The sequence below is a fragment of the Lissotriton helveticus genome, chromosome 12, assembly GCF_964261635.1.
Source record: "Lissotriton helveticus chromosome 12, aLisHel1.1, whole genome shotgun sequence".
Lineage (NCBI taxonomy): Eukaryota > Metazoa > Chordata > Amphibia > Caudata > Salamandridae > Lissotriton > Lissotriton helveticus.
In genome coordinates this window covers 337,168,470-337,189,902 of record NC_136073.1, presented here as the reverse complement: position 1 = coordinate 337,189,902, position 21,433 = coordinate 337,168,470, and positions in this window count along the sequence as shown.

Below are 21,433 nucleotides of genomic sequence, written 5' to 3'. Positions count from 1 at the left end.
GACCACACGTGCTGTCAGATAGTGGTCAGTATGGAACCTGCCACGCCCAGAGCCCTGGGCTATTCATTAGTAACTTAGCGTACCCTCCGTCCTTACGTAGGGTGAGACCACTGCATGCACGCCTGAGGGGGGGGCGTGGAATGGTACGGCAACATTGTTCATTGTGTGCCGTGGTTGAGTCCACTTCCGGCAACATTACATTCCTCCTTTACCCAAACATGAAACCAACATGAACATAGCATGAACAGCTACAACTTTAACTATAGTCTCTGGAAAACAGCAGCGAGGTAAGAAAAGAACAGTCTTACTTTATGCAGGCAGTTGCACATCACCTCCGCTTCACAGTCTGCAGCGGGCCACGAAGTCTCGGTACCTTTGGGATGGCTTCGGGCAGGGGCGCAGATTATATTGGCTCTGGCTGCGTTCGCTCGACAGGTTTGGAGCTGGTGCTTCTGAATCATATGTCTCGGTAGTCTCTGGGTGGCTCTGGGCCACTGGTAGTCCAGCACTGCTCTGGGTCGGGTCTGCGGAGTTGGTGACGGGGACCTCTTCACCGTTGGGGGCGTCCTCCTCTTCCGCTTCATTTGGGCTTTGCGCTGGTCTCGGATAGGGTTCTGCTGGGTCCGGGAAGCTCTCTTCTTCTTCGCCCCTGATCTTTTTGAAGAGCGATACGTTTCTGGTGACTTTCTCTCTCCCTTTCACAGCTGTGATCATGGTGCCATTGACGTTGGTAACAGTCCATGGGTCCAACTCGAAAGGGAGGCGGAACTTCCCCCCCGGATGACGGTCTTTCACGAGCACACGGTCGCCCACTTGGATAGGGCTGTCCACGGCTCTTCTCCTCCGAGACGCTTCTTTGTTGGACTTGGTTCGTAGTTCCTGGGACCGGTTGCAGGGAACCGGAGCAGACACCCATAGGGGATGGTGTGGGAGAGTGTCCATGACTGCCCTGTTGAAACAGAGGCGGCTCGGAGGGATCCCCGTGGTGCAGTGGGGCGTTAGTCTGTATTCCCGCAGGAATTGGAAAAGGGCCCGCTCCACGTTCTGGCCATCTGCCATTGCAATCTGGATGGTTTTGTTTAGAGTTCTCATTAGCCTCTCCACCTCTCCGTTGGCTTGAGGCCACCTGGGGGTGATCTTCCGGTGTTTGATGCGGTGTGATTGCAGGTACTCTGCTAGTTCGCAGCTGGTGAAAGGGGGTCCGTTATCGGTGCGCAACTCTTCCATGAGGCCGTGGGTCGCAATGATTTTTTCCAGTTTCGGAATGACCTCCGGAGCCGCGGTGGATGATAGGATTTCGATTTCGGGGTATCTTGAGAAATCGTCCACAACAACAAACATGTACTTCCCCCCGCGAAGGCTGCCGAAGTCTGCGCTGGCCCGCACCCAGGGGGCGGTCGGCCCTTCTTCCGTGATCACAGGTGCTGGGGGGTTAGGCAGGCTGGTTGCCAGACACACCGGGCAGCGCTGGATGACGTCCTCAACTTTCTTGTCAAGTCCCGGGAACCAGAGCTTGTTCCGGATGCGATTCTTAGACTTCACGATGCCCTGGTGGGCGCCGTGGGCCAACAGGACTGCTTGCTGTGTAAGACTGTCCGGTAGCACCAGGCGAGGGCCTCTCAGAAGGCACCCTTCCGGTGAGATGGATAGTTCACTTCGGACTTGGTGGAGAGCTGTTAGCGTTGCCTGGGATTCCAGGGTGCGGAATGACGCTGGGCTCTGGAGTGGTTTCCAGTTTCCGGACCGGATCACTTGCATGGCGATCTGTAGGCAGTCGTCGTCGTTGGTGGCTTGCACTACATCCCTTAGGGAGATCGGTAGAGGTCTCCAGCGCTCCACGATCATTCTGACGTATTCCTCCGTTGCATCGGCTTCCGCGGCTTCTGCTTCCGTGACCGGGCGGGCGTGCCTCGACAGGTAGTCTGCTGGGTTCCTGGTGCCCGGCTGGTACTCCACCGTGAACTGGTACTCCTGGAGCTGGAGCACCCACTTTTCGATGCGGGGAGGAGGACGCGAGGATGATCCTTGGAAAAGGGGAAGGGGCAGCTTGTGGTCCGTAATCACCACGAACGGGTGTCCGTATAAATAGATGTGAAAGTGCCGGCATCCCCACAAGATGGCGATGGCCTCTCTTTCGATCTGTGAATATTGTTGCTCGGTGGCAGTGAGGGTCCTGCTCGCATACGCAACTGGGGCCCACTCTCCGCACTGTTGTTGTTGGGTTAGGACAGCGCCGAGGCCGGTAGGGCTGGCGTCCACCATGAGTCGCGAATCGTAGCGAGGGTTGAAGTAGGCCAGTGTCGTGTCGGCAGATAGCGCAGCTTTCGTTTTCTGGAAGGCTTCTTGCTGCTCGGGCCCCCACTCCCACGTGGCGGTGGATTTCGTGAGGTCACGGAGGGGGCCTGTGAGGTCTGAGAGGTCTTTGATGAAACGCCCGCAGTATGTTACCATACCCAGAAAACTGCGGACGGCGGTCACTGACGTTGGGGCAGGGGCCTCGTGGATGTCTTTGACTTTAGTGGGGTCTGGTCCAACGCCTTGGTCGGAGAACTTGTAGCCGAAAAAGCTAATGTCCTTTCGTAGGAATTCGCATTTTTCTTTGTGGAGTGTTAGGCCCCACTCTTGGAGCCTGGCGAAGACCGCTTGGAGGCGCTGGATGTGTTCGTCCAACGTCGCTGCGTGGACCAGAATATCGTCACTCACATTTAGCACGCCTTCTAGACCCTGTAGGAAATTTTGGACGATGTTCTGAAAAACTTCCGCTGCGCTGGATATCCCGAAGTTGAGTCTGGTATACCTCCATAGGCCGGCGTGGGTGGAGAAAGTTGTTATCGGACGGGACTCCGGGTGCAGAGGGATCTGGTGACATCCTGATCTCAGGTCCATCTTCGAAAACCACCTGGATCCTGACAGCTCGCCAATGATGTAGTCGATGGTCGGTGTCAAATGGCGCTCCCTCTTGATCGCGAGGTTGGGGATGCGCATATCCACGCAGATCCGCACGGCATCCGGTTGCTTCGGCTTCTTGGCTACCACAATGGGGGATACCCACGGGGTGGGCCCGCTTACTCTTTTGATTATTCCGGCCCTCTCCAGCATCCGCAACTCAGCTTCCACTTTGGGTCGCAGGTGGAACGCGATGCGTCGGTGTCTTAGGGCTACTGGAGCGACAGAGTGATCAATGTGGAGGCGAACAGCGGGTCCTTTCAGACAGCCGATCCCTTCGAACGACGATGGGTGCTGTATCACGAGGTGGTCAAGGCTGTGGGCTTGAACTGTGAGGGCGAAGTGGATCAGCCCTAGGTCTTGGGCGGTTCTGCAGCCGAGCAGGAATCCAGATCCTTCTTGCGAGACATAGACTTTGGTGTGTAGTTGGTGGGAGTCATGTGACACCGTTGTTCGGAAGACACCCCATAGGCGTAGGGGCTGCCTGGTGCCGTAGGCGTACACTTGCACTCGTGTGGGGTGGAGCACTGGTGGGGTGTCTAATGTCCGGAATACGCTGGCCGCCATTAGGTTTATCGTCGCTCCGGTGTCTATCAGAGCTGCCACTGCTTGATCTTGCACGCGTACTGTGCACATCGGCTCTGCGGACGCGGCCAGGGTGTTGAGCATTCGCACCACGTGGACGGAAGCAGCGTCTGCATCGTCATCGTCCATGTCGCTGCTGTTGGAGGCGTTTGGCAGCGGCTCTATCTGTCGTACCCTTCTGGGTGGGCCGTTGAGCTTCTTTCTTTGCGTCGATAGGCACACGCTGGCGAAATGGTTGGCCTTCCCACAGGCGCTGCAAATCTTCCCTTGTGCAGGGCACGCTCCATTGTGGGGTGTTGCTCCTCCGCACCACATGCAGGCGCGTTCTTGTGGTGACTGGGCTGGGCTAGGTCGTCCTCGTCGGGGTGTCTTTGGGTGTGCCCCGGCATTACTGGTTTTGATGGCGCACACTGGTTCAACCTTGACCGCCACTGTGGGTTTCGGTTCCATATGCGCAGCTCTGGCTTTTGATCGTTCCTTTGACCGTCCAAGTGCCAGGATGTCGCGCATGGGCATGTTGTCCGTTTCTAGGACCCTTTCTCGAAGTTTCGATGAGGCGCACCCTTGTATGAATTGCGCGCGGATTTCGTCGTCCGCGTCCGGAAGTATGCATGTGCTGCCTAACTTTTTAAGCCTCGCGTAGAAAACATCCACCGATTCTTCTGGGAGTTGGCGGGCTTGGCGGAGGAGGAATCTTTCATAATCTGCGCTGGCGAATGGTTCGAAGTACCCCGTTATGGCGTCGCGTAGCGTGGCGTAGTACCGGGGCGGGCCTCCTTCCACTACGTCCTTAGAGATGTCGTGAATTGCCTCCCCACCAAGACGTAGAAGCATCGCACGTCTCCGTTCAACAGCAACATCAGCCACCACAAAGTAGTTCTGTAGGCGTTCCACCCATTTTTTCCACCTGGCAGCTTGGGATGGGGGCGTGCCTGTGACCGTGAAGGGCTCCAGCGGGGGCACAGCGGCCATGGCCATGACTGGGAATAGGGGGGCTGTTGGGGCCCACGAATGTATTGGCACCAGAGGGCCAGGCGTTCAGGAGTCCAATGGGGGGGTGTAGGCAAAAACCAGGCAGAGCTCCACCAGCGTCGCACGCGAGATGCGTGAGGATTCGACGGGCTTCTCGCACGCGAGATGCGTGGGGAATGGCAGGCGGGCGGGCTGCAGCGTAGCACGCGGGAGGCGTGTGGAGGCGTCCGACGGCAGCACGCGGCAGGCACAGCAGGCAGGCGTGGAGGCGGGAGCAGGGGCAGACGCTTGCAGGCCGGGACGATGGCTGCAGTCACGCACCTGGGGCCGGATGGCCACGTGGACAGGAGGAGCGGAGACGCCAATGGAGGCGAGGTCTGTGCTGCAGGAGGCACAGGCGCCGAGGAGCACGGAACGCACCGGTGAGTGCGATAGATGGGCGCTGGTCCGCAAAACGGTCGCAGGGCGTAGGGGTGTGCTCCGCTGGCGAGGTGGTGCGCCGTGCACACCGGATGGGGCGCACTGCAGGGCTCTGCAGGGCTGACAGGGGCTGGCTCGCGTCAGGCAGGGCGGCAGAGCCAGGCACGCGGTGGGGGTGGCGAGACCACCCGTCGTCGCCAATGTAATATAGTGACTTGGGCCCACTATCAATAACTGGAGACCACACGTGCTGTCAGATAGTGGTCAGTATGGAACCTGCCACGCCCAGAGCCCTGGGCTATTTATTAGTAACTTAGCGTACCCTCCGTCCTTACGTAGGGTGAGACCACTGCATGCACGCCTGAGGGGGGGCGTGGAATGGTACGGCAACATTGTTCATTGTGTGCCGTGGTTGAGTCCACTTCCGGCAACATTACAGGCAGTTCTTCGGGGCCCTCACGTGTGCAAAACACAACATGCCTCGCTCTTTCCATTCACGATTCTTATTATTGCATGTTGAATACTCATTTGTGTTTAAGATTAACCCTCTTACACAGCATTGCAGTTTCGTAGCACTCAATTAAAAGTGTTATGTATGGTAAACGGGATGGTTTTCAACTCAGTGGTCGAAGTGGGGGGGGGGGAAAGTAGGGGAACTGTTGGCGGACAATCAGAGGGTGGGAATAACCCATGGATTGGGTCAGTGGGTGAGTCAGAGGTGTAGCAGAAAGAGCGAAATATCCCAATTTACTTGTTTCCCATTTCACTAACCGGTTACAGCTTATTACGTTATTTAATTTAACCAATTTTATTTAAGGTTTAATATTAGTTATTCACATTAAAATACATTCACAAAGTTGGATACCTTTCCAATCACAGAATTTAACAAATCTCCTTAAAAGTGGTATCGCAAGCCATTTGTCTCCCAGCCATAGAGTTTGTCATCAGCTTCTCCCTTTTTCCACAAGAGCAGTTCAAACATGAATGGAAAATATTCTAGTTTGCAAATGTTTTCCACATAATTACAGCTCTGCCATATTTACCGCATAATAAATCATCTGCTGCATAATCTGACGCTTTTAACTAATAAATTGTTTAGAACTTAAACGGATCAAAAGTTACTAAAAATGTAACTTCTGCTGCTATGAAGTGGAGGGCCCTTTGCAGAGGTTGACTGGTCATCTTTCTCACTGTTGCAGTTGTATGTTCCACTGGTACTAACAAGGAAACATCCCTGCAGAGACTGATAGCATGTGTAAAAATGTCAAAATAATAAAGAATCATAAAATGTACAGCACCGCTAATACCAGTGTAGGGTGTCAGAGCACTTTACATCACACATATTACACAGAGACAATCATATGTGTGTAAATCACTGTATAGGAAATGTTACATAAGACAAAGGACTACAAGGTGTAGGAGTCACATGAGAACCATACTAGTAGGCAGCATAGTTTAATTGTGATTTGGTCTGGAGAAATACAAACTCAGAATGTAAAACGTAATACCAAGGTTGGGGGTTCTCTTTAATAATCGGAATTGATTTCTACCCAAATGAACCCTATTTTGCAACATTAAGATAATCAAAGACTGGTGAAAAAAAACAACGCTCTCATTTATACCTTGTAGTTTGCATGCAGCTCTTACATGACACTTAATACCTCAATGTTCTAGGTTAGGATTTTAACTTATTAACTGCAAGTAACAATAGGGTCTCTCTTACAAAAGCTGTAAGCTACTGACCTATTTAAATTATGTACACTTTGTGATCTGCGTGGTACATGTTCTTAGCAGCAGGCACATTAACAGTCTGTGCTTCCTTTCCATGAGTTAAAACTTCCACTAGACATAACACCATCTCACTCTACTAAGTACATAAAACACTGGAGTTATCATGAAATTGTTATTGTTGCTGAAAATTGATGGAAGCCAGGTGGGAGTCAGCGAGTGCTTTTAAAACCATATTATACTTGCAAACGCAACGCCCCTACCTGAAGTCAGCACTCGGTGCGGTCACACTGCGCTGGAGCCTCCCTGCTCAAGGGTCCTGTGATCTCAGTGACGGAGTCACTGTCACTCTATGGTGTGCTGCTTCATAGGCCTGCCTGCCAGACTGGAGGTGAACTTCAGAATGAATTGTGGTGGACAGGCCTTCAAGGTTACCCCACACTTGTCACTGCTAGGGTCCACCAGGTGGTGCTAAGACATCAGAGCTTTTAAGATCTTGCGGGGCCTTCTAAAGTCTAGCATTGGAATGTGCTTCCCCCATGGGGGAGTAGTCTGATGGACTGGTCGTGACGGCTGAACCTGGTTCCCCAGTTCAAAATTCAGCAGCTCTTACCATAGTGCCACATCCTCTCCAATGAACACCATACTGCCCCACTGAGAGAAACTTGAACTGCACTGACCCGCTATAAACACCTGAATGTGACTCAATTGTGAGGGCTCCAGTACCACGTTTTGCCACAGGGTACGGAGCGGAGTGCTGTGCGAGGCGCGAGTGTGAGGACGCGCCGGGAGGCTGCTGAGCTAACCGCGGCTTCGACTTTGACCGGCTTCCCATCTGCGATTTGGAGCGAGCGGTTTCTGGCTAGTCCCTTGCCTGTTCCCTGTTCCCTACTCCCTCGGAGTGTGGAGCGTGGCGTAGGCGGGGGCGCAGGGCCGCCAGAAGCTGCTGCGGCAACGAGGGCTCCCCAGTAGCGGCACAGCCCGCAGCCGCCCCAGCTACCCTTGCCACTCCAGCCGCTGAGACCTCCGCAGCGGCGGACAAACGCGGGAACAGCCCGGTTGCGGCGGGAGCCCTGCAGGAGCCACGGGGTCATCCCGGCAGCCCGGCAGCCCGGCAGCGGCAGCAGCAGGCAGGACCCACGGCGAGACCCCCCCAGTGGCGGCAAGAGCAGCGGGACCAGCGGGAGCCCGGAGCCTGGGGAGCTAGTGAGTAGCAGAGGGTTCACACGGCAGAGCAAGTGCGGGCATACGCAGGCACAGGCACATGACTTGGACAGAGGAGCCCTGGCCCGCTCTGCCCCGCGTTCCCTTGCTACATCTTGCCACATCTCACCACTTGCCAGGCAAAGCTCACTCGTTACTGGAAGTGGCAGACCTCGCCGCAAGAGCCTGGCAAGACCGGCGACTGGTGAGGCTGGAGAAGCACCGTGACCACACACCAAACATGCCGCGAGCAGGAAGCAGCCCAGAGGCGACCTCGACCTCGTCCTCGACCGCCACCCACCCCCGAAGTATAGTAGGTGCAGGTGAGGTAAGGCGAGGTGAGGAGGGCGGGTGGTAAATCGAGCAGAGAAAACTGAGCAGGCGCTTACTCGACTGTGCGTCCTGTGTACCCTGCGAACCTGGGAGCCCGCGCTTGGGGACCCCCGCCCTGCCCAATAGTGAGCCCTGCTCCCTCTAGAAAAGCCCCCACCCATCCCCGTCCACTTCCACCAGCAATCGGCGCTAGCTGATGACAGGGTAACAGAAGAACACAAATCTCAAAAGGTAAACTTGAGGGGGCCCCCCGGTCCTAACGGGATCCCTCCAATATTATACAAACAAGACGCTGTCTTTTGGAGCAACATCTTGGCACTGGTCTTTTACGAAATAATGGAATCAGCAATAATACCACCAACCTGGAGAGGTTCTATAATAAGCCCAATTTACAAAAAGGAAGCTAGGAACAACCCAAGTAGCTATCGCCTCAGCTCTAATTGATACCGAGGCAAAGTACTATGCGGGCCTCATTCTGGAGGACTTAACAACTTGGGCAACCGCAAAGAACATCCTCCCAGCAACCCAAACCGGCTTCCGCAGCGGCCAGGGCACTACGACAAACATCATGGTGCTAACTCTCTTGGCAGACGCGGCAAAAGCCACAAAGACCTTACTATTTCTGTGCTTTATCGATTACAGCGCCGCGTTCGACCACGTAGACCGGCAAAAACTCTGGCAGAAGCTGGATAGATGGGGAATTCCAGGCCCACTCTTACAGCAGCTGATAATGCTACACACCAACACATGGGTCAGGATCAAACTGCAATCCGGTACGCACCTTTCAAGACAAATCAGTACCAGCAAAGGATTGAAACAAGGCTGCGTCCTAGCCCCCATGCTGTTCAACCTCTTCCTCGCAGATCTCCCAGGCGAACTTGAGAAAGTCAAATCCCATGCCCCGTGGTTGGGCAACATCAAACTCTCAAACCTCCTATATGCAGATGACCTTGTCCTCATCAGCCGGTCTCCCATCGGCCTCCAACATCTTATGGACAACACCAACGCATTCTCCACAACCAACTCATTAACAATTAACTTAAGCAAAACAAAAGTCATGACATTCAACTACCACAAAAAACGGAAATTTGCATGGTTTCTGGACGGACAGAGGCTAGACCAGGTAGCCTCTTACAAATACCTAGGCGTTCTAATAGACAGCAGCAGCTCTTTTAAATACCAACTGGAGGCCATCTGTCGGAAGGGCACAACATTCCATCTGTCTATAAAGCCATTGCAGAAAGTCTTCCCAGACTGGTCATTGGGTCCCCACCTGCAGGTGATCAGAGCGCACTTACAGCCCATGCTCGCTTATGGCAGTGAATCCATGCAAGGTAAAGACGCAAGAACACTAGACAACACCATCAGTCGAGTATACAGGGCAATATTCCATCTACCCGTCTACTCATCGCCCGCTCAAATTCGTCTCGAATTCGGACTACAGAAGTAAACTGTCGAGAGAAGAGGTGCATACATAAAAAGTTGGCGGAAAATCAGACGCCGACCACGGTACTTTAAACGCCCAACTTTGGACTGAATTGTCCACTAGAGAATAATTCACCTGTAAGGAATTACTTAATGGAATCACTGGAGACCTCAGGATTAACAAATCTCTGGGAGTCATCGACTGACCTCGGCACCTTCAAAAAAGTGATATCAAAAGTCACCAAGATGATTTCAACCATTGAGGACAAAGACACCTTGGCTAAGAGAGCCCACGGATGGGTGGTGCTGGCAAGCTACAACGCTCTTAAACCACAAGAGTACCGAACAACGGGCCTCTCTCAGAAAACAAAAAACAAGTTTCTTAACATGCGTCTCGGCAACATACCCATAACACCCCACTTGGCACCCTGGAAAAGGGAGAGCTCAGTAAATTGTTGCCGACTCTGTTCATCTGGAAAAGAGGACCTCATACACATCATCTGTATCTGCACAAACCTCTCGGACATAAGGCGTTCCCTACTTCGGGCCTTATGGAACCAGAAGGGCATAACAATCTGCAGGCAGTGATGCTATGCTTTAACCCGGAAGAAATCCAGCTAAACTGCAGATTAACAAATATTTTTTTGATACAGTGGCAATCAGACTAACGAAACAGCTACAGGGTTTACCCAAAGTACTTGCCAAGCCAAAGCCGCCCTAATCTCCTCGGAGACCTGTCTTCCAAATCTGTAAAATCCTTGTCTCCCTAATCCTTAAGGTCTAAACTAAATTCAAATTGTGACTCTAATTATCTTAACATGCGAGTTTACCCGCTCCTTTTATATTTTAAATGCAACTATGTTCATCTTTTATATATTTGTACGCTTTAAATTGTGAGTTTTTAATAACTGTACAATAAACTAATCTAACCATGGATGTGACTCAATTCAAATTACGTACTAGACAAGAGCAATATGCTGCCTACAAAAATTAACAACATCCTCAAAGGCAAACACTCCTAGGGAATGCAAGATTAGGCAAAGCATGTGAAATGTAAGCAGGAACAACAGGGTTACCTTTTTCCTTTTACACTCATTATTCAGAAATTAGTGAGTGCTTTTGCCTGAAAGGCTAAGGCCATGACTACAGGGCACAGAAGGGACCCTTTTCAATGGCCATTGCTCATATCCTTACAATACAATGCAATAAATACAATATCCTTACAAAACATAAGCAGTATGGTTTAAAAATACTACATTTGTGAACACACAGCCACTGCACACATTTTGTTTTTCAATTCCCCCATCAAGCAGATATTTCAGTACCTCCAGGTATAGTGCACTTGAGTGGGAACAATGTTATTCAAAGAGAGACTAGAAAACAAAAGTAGTGCTTCACTGGCAAACACTGTAAAGTGCAAGTAAACAAAAGGGGGAGGTAGAGTGAAGAAGTAGGATTCTTACTCCACAGACAGTTACACAAACAACAAGAATCCTACTGGGGGAATTAGGGAAGTGTTCCTCACAGTGGTGTGGGAGCACTTAGTGTTTCTTAAAATACCCCTCAAACACTAACAGGCCCCTTGGTGTCGTGCTTCATCATTGGGGTCTTCGCACCCCTCTAGCGGGATGCTGCGACCTACGACTACGCGGGAGCACTTATAGTAAAGACTATGTGTGGTGTGTGTGATGCATGTGATAGGGATATTTAAATGTGAGTGGTGGGATATTAGTGAAGGATTAAAAAGATACCTGGCTCGTGGGTTTGGTGAATTTTTTTTTTTTATTCATATCCCGGGCTGGTCCTACTAAAAGAAGTGAAGTGCGAGGTTGGACCTGTCGTGTTAATGGACAGTACCTCATGTGTGTGTCGACATGTTTCGGAGCAAAGGCTCCTTCTTCAGGACGGGGGCACAACTTCCTCACCATACTCACGTTTCACTAATTCTGTCACAAAATTATGTAGCTACCAAAAAGTGAAGAAAATGTGTATATAAAGATACAGGCTATAATGTGCCTACAGCGGTATAGCTCATGTTTAATGCAATTTGCATAACTTATTAAGTATAGCTTGCTTGCTTCATGAGCATTCAGAAACGTCTGGGGGGTTGATTGCTATTGTGCAATAAACTTGGGATGGGTTGTCCTCCGTCTTACCCCATACGCTGCTCCGGCGGACTGGGTGTGAGTGTTTGATTAGTTCAGATGCTCTGTCCATCACCACCCCCATTTGTACCGCTTTGGCCGCCATAAGTGTGGCAGGGTATGCTCAGACGTGAGTCCCTTGCTCACTTTGCCACTGGATTCAAGCAAGCCGGGCTGAAGACGGCTGGAATGCCAGAAACCGGTCCTCGGAAGCTTGTTTCCGGTCCAGGGAAGACATGGCTTGGCAGTTCGGGCTGGATTGTTCCCATGAGGCACAGGGTCAGACTGATTTGCATATAGCCATGTCTGAACTGGGGTGGCAGAGTGGGCTAAAGAACGGTGATGGATCAAACCCAGATCTTTTGACTGGGTGAGAGTGTTTGATTGGCTCAGATGCTCCGTCCATCACCACCCCCTTTTGTACCGCTATAAATGAAATGGGCAGACCCGCACTGGAAGTCTGGCAGGCTGCTCGCCTCATTCTAAACGATACCCTTAGTTACTCAGTCTCTGTTTTGGAGTATTGTTTTCTAAATACACTTTTTGACATAATGTGTGGTAGTTTGTGAAATAACTCTACCTTTATGTCCCTCAGATTATAAATAAATATATATGTAGGGCCCATAAGTATGTGTGATGTGATATGTGCAATATATATTTCGAAGATTTTTTTTTTTTTTGTAATCTGAATTTGAGGCGTGCAATACTGTTCAGTGTAAATCATGTGTAAGCTTAAGCTTCTCATATTATGCTCTAAGTGTACAGTGCTACTGTAGTTCAAATATCGAAACACTACAATCAATAGAATTTAATTTTGTAGTTTATCTTTTAGCAGTGTGCAGAGATATCCTCTTAGGTTTTGCCTACACGGTTTGTGAAATCTTTTGTATTTGATATAAAACTTGAAAGGCGTTTACACCCAGCATCCATGCTTTCCTTGCTTTTCTATAGTTCCTGTGCTTGCCACTTAGTTTTCCTTCATCTCTATTGGCTGTAGCTCACCTTTCCTGCATTTACCAATGCTTGTTCCTCATGTGCTTCTCTTATCAGTTACCCATCGGCCAAGTACTTTTTCCATCCGCTATTGTGGAACAATTTTTTTTATTTTAAGGAGTTCCATGCCCAGCGCTTGTTTACTTTCAGCCGAATGCACAGCTCTGCTAATGTGTAGTACTCTATCTGTTTCTATTGGCTCGTTATTAACTTTGCTCTCACACAGACAGCCTGACTTTAATATGGCCACCTCTCTGGACATTGCCTTGTTCTTGTTTTTAGTGTTGCCTTAGGATCCTTCACCGGGGACTCTGTTTCCTGTTGTCGTTCACCCCACAGGCCTTTGCAGTGCATTTTTATTTCGGGTTGATCACCATGTGTGCAGTTTTAAACCATAGATCGTACTTCTACTGTTCACCATGGACTTATTTGCCTTCGGCCCTTCGCTTGTTCCTTCATTCACGGGAGTGACGCCTGTTGCATCCGTCGTCCTCCTCTGCTCCATTCAGACACGAGCACATTTCATCTAAAAATGATGTCTGCTGTCGCTTGTCGTTTTCTTTCTAGGATTATATTTAAAGCCCTGCCTCTGTCCCCCACTTGTTGAGTCTTTTCCTATGATCTTCTATGCTATCTTTTTGTTTATAATTATGCCCCTTTTACCCAGGGGCGGCTGGTGACATGTGATAGTGTCGGGATGTGGGTCAATTTTTGACCCACTTGGCAAATATCTTGATCATTATTTACAACAATTCGTTCAGCAATGGGGATCCTACATACGGGACACGACAGACTTTTTGAACAAATTAAAATGGATTGAAGAAGGATATCAGGACCATTGGATTATGTGCACCATAGATGTGGTGGCACTTTATACCTCTATACCTCATCAAGCAGGACTGGAATCTACTGAATGGGCACTGCTCAAAATGCAAGAGTTACCGACCACCCAAAATTTTTTTTTGCTACAGCTATTGAAATTCTGCCTATACAACAGTCACTTCATATGGAAAGATGAGTTCTATGCACAATTAAATGGTACTGCCATGTGCTTTGCAGGGGCCCCTGCGTACGCGAACACCTTTATGGCCCAATATGAAGCAAACCACCTGATGTCACTGAGAGAATGGTCACATGTGAAAATGTACAGTCGATTCATCGACGACATCTTTTTAATTTGGGATGACACTCAAGAAACTCTTGAACAACTAATCAATACATTAAATCACATTGATACAAGAATTCAATTTACATACAAAATCAGTAAGGATGCCATCGACTACTTGGACGTTAGAATCATCAAAACAGCCACTGGATTTGAAACAGCATTGTACACTAAAACCACAGATCGGAACAGTGCACTTGAATATACAAGTTTTCATCCCAAAAACTTGATCAGGAACTTACCAGTATCTCAGTTCATTCGGATCAAACGAATATGTTCCAATGAACAAACATGCCAAATTACACTTGACAATCTAGTACAAAAGTACAAAGACGGAGGATATCCTGCGGATGTACTAGCAGCACAATTAAATAGGGTACAGCAAATGGAAAGATTGGACCTGCTGAAACCGAGCAAGAAAGCAAAACAGAATAGGATGGTATTTGTAACAAAGTACACAACTTTATCCACAAGGATTAAAAACATTGTAAATAAGAGATGGGAACTTTTATCTCTGGAACCAGATTTTCATGGCATTTTCAAAGAACCTCCTTTACATGCATACACGAGAGGACCAAACTTAAGAGAACGACTAAAACGGAAACAACATCCTACAGTATCAACCACATACAAGGGTACAACCAGATGCCTTAACTGTGTAAATTGTAACAATGTGATCACGGGGAATACATGTACACATCCCACGACTGGCAAAGTTACACATCTAAAACACTCGAGTGATTGCAATACAAACAATGTCGTGTATGCTATTAAATGCCCTTGTGGCAAGATGTACATTGGCAAGACGGAACGCAAAGTAAAAACACGCATAACGGAACACAAAAGCCGCATCCGTAATGAGAACTTAACATCACCATTGGTGTTTCACTGGAGAGAAGAAAGACACACAATCTCACAATTAAGGTTCTTCATTATAGAACAAGTACAAATTAAACAAGGCATAGACAACCACCAGAGGTTGATGCAACGAGAACTGTTCTGGATCAAGTATCTTAAGACTTTGGTGCCAACAGGCCTTAATGATAAATATGACTTGGCATGTTATCTATAGGTTAAATGATTTGATACCAGTATCATCCACTATCTGTTTCTTAACAACAACTTGTTTACACAATGGATAAGATATTTGAAGTAATGAACTTTGTGAAAAAAATGTCTGAACAATAATTATGCAATGTTTGTCAATTACAACTGACATATAGATGGAGTGTTGCCACGAGGTTCACTTAATTGAAGACTAATGAACGATATGTTCAGACATAGTTTTTGTTAACTGTAAATATGGTACACAAACATTGATCTCCACAACAACCCAGTCGCATAAACAGCGATTTCACAATATGGTGAAACAATTGAAACGGTGCTCTATTTCCCTACCCTTTTTTTGACAAAATAATCGCGCTAGATACTTCTGACGCTTGAAAGTTTAGAACAGAGAACGGCAAGATTAAACTACCAATAACTCGCTCGCGCGAGTTTAACATTCCTTTTTAAAAAAATGATTCGAATATAACTTTATCCCATTGAAGGGTAAGGTATATAATTAGATAGACTATCAAATAACGTAGGCTATTAACAGAATCCCCATTCCAATATGGCGCGCACAGTGATCTTTACACTGAACGTTGTCCACAGAGTTAGTCCGTCTTTTATTATTACAGCAACGCAATTGCGTGCAGAACGCTAAGTTTATATGGTGTTTACCACCTGAACTCAGGCGACCGAATACTCACAGGGCAGCGGCTTTTTCGTGACGGCCAAGATTTTTCGACAAGACAGGTACAGCTCATCACAGTCTTAATTCCGTGTATTAGGAAAGTTCAGATTAAACGTGGCAACAACTGAGCGATATTTTCCTTAAATTTCTAGATGACGAGTAAAAAACGAAGATAAGGTAGGGTCTTTATTTATTTTTCAACACACCGATGTTTTGAAGGTCTCATTATAAAACTGGTGATCTCATTAGATATATGCTTGTTATTACAGCCACGAAAGAGAAAGACAAGCAGGTATGTCTTTTCACCGACATAAGTGCTTTCAGTTGACAGTTTCGAATTAATAAATAGGAACAGAATAAGCCTTTACCATTATTTTCCCACATAGCATAATAGTGATCTAAGCGACTATACAAGTATACCGACATCGATCAACAGTTGACTTCCGGTATGCCATTTACTAATTAACAGAACGCCCCCATGCTCAATCAAACATTAGACACTTACACTGAGTACTTCTTTATTTTGCAGAGTTGCCCCTGATGAAGGCACCAACCGGGTGCCGAAATGTATTGGGCCTATCGACAAATGTTTGAAAAGAAAATGTCATCCTTATAATTTCAAAGCAATAATGGTTCAAATGTATTTGTATATATGTATGGAAATTGTTATGACTAATGAAAATAACAAATGCAAAAATGGTTCAAAAGCATAATTGAAAAGTTGAAAATAAATGTGAAAATAATTGAAAGTATAAAGTTTAAAGAGTGGTGACATAAACAAAAGCAATTAAGGTGCGGCAGCACCAAGTGAACAGTGCATGATTAGGTGAGCTAAAACTCACCATAACCAATGTGAAAGTGGTCGGGCATAAAATTAGTAGTGGAGCACACCGCGGCGAGTAAGCATAGCGAGCCCAAACGACCTAAGGAGGGTTCGTGGGGGTTCTCCCCTGAGAAAATGTTGAGAAATGAGTGGGGTAATGGTGCATTTTCAAGACTTTCAGAAGCCATTGTGCTAAACAGAACCAGGCTACTGCCTCCCCTCAAACTATCATCAGTTCCATGACATATTAGTGATACTGGTAGGCAATATAGTTTGAGTCCATATTCTGAAAAAGCACAAATTCTGAATTAAAAATTTAACACCATTGTTAGGGGTTTTCTTTAATAACAAGAATTGTTTTCCACCCAACTAAACTCCTTTGGCAAGATTAGGATAATGAAAGACAAGGCACATTTTTTTTTAAATAAATCTAACATAATGCTTGCATTATACACACAGCTGGTTGATGGCAGTTAATAGCACAATGTTCTATATTATAATTTAGACTTACAAACGACAAGTAATAAAAGGAGCTCGCTTACAGAAGCAGTAACCCACTGACCTATTTACATTACTTGAACTTTATCTGCATGGTACACATTCTTAGCAGCAGTCATTTAAACCCACTGCGCTACCTTTGGTTGAGTCTCAACTTCACTACACAAACATCCATCTCTTACCAGGGAGACATTAATCCCCTGAGTTTTTTTTTTAATTTTAATTGATGCCCGATAACTGCTGGAGGCCAGGAACATGGTAGCAGGTGCTTTTTAAAGGACAATATAAATTTGCAAAAATTACCCAACATTATACACCTCGCTGAGAGAATACTGTATTCAGCACTGTTCAGTTTACAAGCAATCTATTCAGCACTGAACGGAGTAATGCAGAGCACAAACATTTTGCATGCAGAGTAGCAAATGAAGGTTCAAAGTAGCAGAATACAACGTAACGCTCATATCCATATAAACACGCTGCTGCGGGAAGCAGTACACCTACCATCCCACAGTCTTGAACCAACGTCTGGCATTGTAAATGAAGAAAAATGAATCCTACAATAATAAAAAATAGAGTAAAATCCAGTGTGACATCTGATTTTCTCACTAAGTCTGTATATACTTCGTAACATGTAAGACACTCCTCTCTGCCACTTGAGCTCACAATCCCTGCATGACTTTTACACCTGATTTCATGAAGCGCTTACGCCTGGCCTGTAGCGCCTACAAGACATGTCAAACGCCAGGCAGCTATCTGCAATGTCACTTTCCACTTGTGTGCGTGCAATATGGCCGATGATGCTTCGTGCTGAGTGATGTAAGTTAGCAGCGTCTCCATTAATTACTGACTGTGCTCTCCCTCCCAGACCTGCCTCTGTCTCTCAGCCTCGAGTGGTTGCTAAAAGCCCTGCTGTCGCAAGATATTCCCACACCAGGGCCGGTCCGCTGCTTCCTGGAGCGCCTTGACGCAAACAAGACAGGATTGAATAAAAGCATCCTCCTTATCCATAACCAATAAGTGCAGCTGGCTTTTCTTTTGTTTCACGTAGGCGCGGCTCGTGCTCCAATACTCGTTGGGTGGGGGGTGTTGGGGTCATGCGCAGGGGAGATTAAAATAAAGCAGCAGCATTATTAAGCAAGCTAATAAAATTACCGGGTCCGTGCCGCCTCTGTGAGTCCTCTGAATCCTGGTCCAGGGTCCGACTCCCGCGTTGGCACCTTGGCAAGTAACGCCTGCGTCGGTCTGAGCCAATCCAGATGCTGCTCCAGCGCCAGGATTGGCTTGAGCAGTAGTGCGCATGTTCTGTTTAGGGCTTAACATTTTTTGCGACCAGCCTGGACATGCGCCCTAGGCTGCTAGAGCGACATGGAACAACCCTCGCACTTCTAATGAGCACCACCTAATGCGCATGTTCGGGCTGGTTGCAAATTTTGTAAGCCCTAAACAGAGCATGCGCTCTCTTGGTGTTGTGCGCTCCGCTGACCACCTGTGAATGATACATGGATGTGGATGTCAATGATTCACGATTCAGACACTTGCCGCAGCTGAACTCCTGTAGTGCTGCCCCGCCCCCTTCTGAGCCGACTGGCTCCGGCGGCCTGGGATAGAATGATTGCATTGTGTGACTGAGCGAGACGAGAGTTCGAGAGAGTGACTGACTGCAACGCTCAGTGGAGGTGCAACGACCAAGTGCCCTAATGGACGCACCGCGCCTGCTTTTACCCTTTTCTATCTTGGTCTAATTCGTGGCCGTGTTTCTCAGTCTCTGTGCAAGTCTCTACCCCTCTTCCAGGACCCGTCTTTGTTTCCTGACAGTGTTATCTGTTTGCCGTCTATTTTCAAAATTGAAGTTTTTTTTCTTTAAAGCAGTCCCATTTCCTTTAAGGAAATCTTCCTGCTATAAAAGTAAAGGTTTTCACTTTTAAAATACAATGTTGGGCATTGTTTGTTGCTGTCCCTTGCAGGCCACAATCTCTATCATTGCAGCAAATGGCAAGAGTTGCAAATTGAGGACTGCCTAGTGAATAATCATAAGATTGGTAACTCACCGACACCGTGCACTTAACTGTTTTGCAAACCAACCTATTTGTTCATAGATTGGGTATCAAAATTAGATACTGGCCACAGAAAGTTGGGCTGCCATTTATGACCACTTTTTGCAACCAGTATTTTACTACATCTGGCCCTTATTTCTGATAATCAAAGAAATAAAGCAAATAGCATGTAATATTTCAGAAGCAAGGTGAGGAAGTTAAATTAGTAGGTGAGGTTCCAGAGCCAGCTTATAAAGCAGTAAGGAAGATGTGTGAAACAATTGGAAGCAACTCCCTCAGCTGTCCTGTTCAGTGATATGCAGCTAGCCCTCTTGTGCTTTGATGATGATATATGCTTCAGACCTTGATATATATTAACTTTGCTTGCAAGTTTTTGCTTGAGGATTTATAGTAGTGTAAGTTTTTATTGGACCTTAAAATGGTAATTAAGTGAGTTCACACTTTGCATCTGCGGGATGATAGTTTATTTTTGTGCAAGTGAGTGTGAGCATGCAAATTTGCTACATGCCTTCTGTTCTACAAACCTCAACATTAAAGGATTTTTTAAAATTTCTGCACTACTCAATAAAGACAGCACCAAGAGGTAAAATGTCTTTTGCAGAATAACCTTCCCGAGGCTCCTGTTTCACAAATAATTGAACTTTGAATGAAAAATGCACTAAACTTGTTATGGAGCCGGCATCAATTTAAATAAAAGTGGTTTATCATCTCTATCTCACACCAAACAGGGTTGATCCTCACTCTCACTCAAAGTTCACACTTCTCTGAGAGAAACCTTTGTTGTTGTGTATGAGAAGATAAGGAGCTATTCATCATAAACTGTCAATCCCTATTTCTAAGTTCAGTAAAATATAGTTTTGAATAGTTGAAACAGTTTTATTTTCATTAGGTTTTGTAAGTTATTTCTCTTTTTTTAATTTTTTTTATTAGTTAATGTTTCAATCAGATTACAGAATTGATAGTACATTTATGGTTGGAACAAGTCAAATCAAATACTGCCATACAGGGTGTTCCATAAAGCAAAGAATCCCTATTCTAAAATATTGGAAGGTGAATTATACATAGGGTAAATTTGTATCTGCCATTAGTTATAAGACCACTAACACGGTATAGGGTCCAGTAGAGGTCTCAGTAAATTAGCCCCTTACTCAACCCTTGGTAACTGATAATGAGCAGTCGGGCCTAACTTAGGAAACAGGAGTGTAACACATTTAAAAACACAGATACCTCAAATAAGTATGTCAGGATTCCTGCCACAATTCACCTCTTGACTATCACAATTTACTGGCATGACTCATATCTCCCAACACTTATAAATGAACAAACATTTTGTACCCTAACTTTTGACCAAATTGCATTCTGTTGGTAATAGCAAGCTGCATCTGGTGTTTCCCGGTTTGTTTGAAAAGGCTTAATAGCATTTAGAAATGTTTTACCATTGTATATGCAAGTTCTGGTTTCCGACACCACAGAAACATCCCAAATATTCTCTGAAATAAAGCTCAAGCGGCATGGATGACCTCAAAGTGAACCGTGTGGAACACAGCCTCATCAAATTAATCATCTGCACTGTTCCTTGCTATAAGCAATTAGAATGGAACCTTTGTGAACATTCTAATCACCTTCTAGAAGGCAACCTCATCACGTTTATTATCTGCACCGGTTCCTTGTGGAAGAGGTGTGGCACAGCGCCAGGGTGCCTGACTCCAGACTACGGGGTCAAAGGTTCGATCCCCGGTGACGGAGGCAGGTTAGCCCAGCACCATGTTACTCTGGGCAATAGCTTGCTTTATCTTTCCGAGGGCCCCCAGCGCCGGGACACCACTTCAGAGGTAGCTGTGTGCTTTACAAATACTGGTATGTCATTTTGTTTGTTATAAACAATTAGAAAAAGACCTTTATGAACCTTCTAAAGTAGTCTTATTTAAAGACCGTTCACACTCCTCACCTTCCCTTAACCTCTTTGCCTGCCACTTACCTGTTTCTTGGCTTCCAGAAGTCTGTCTTGCCAGCTCACTTGTTCCTTCCACTTTGACCTCACCGCAAAGGACGTCCTGCATTAGTCTTGCACCTGGATGGAGAAACAAGAAGAAAAGGAGAGATTCATTAACAGACCTGATTTTGCAACGCGCGGAGCTCAGTCACAACAGTGTGCTTGCAGACAAGGTAACCAGTGTTTTGGCTCAACTTGTACATTCTGTTGGCTGGGCTCTGTCAGAAATAACTCGGGTGACGCATACCCCATCCAAATTAGCTTGTAGATTTGATGCTGGAATCACACTCACTAAAGTTTCAAAACTTTAATGAAGGAACTTCTATGAACTACCTAAAAACAATTGACCACAAAACTAAAGGTTATAGCTATTACTAGACTAAAGCTTTATTAGTTTGTTTATAGATAACATT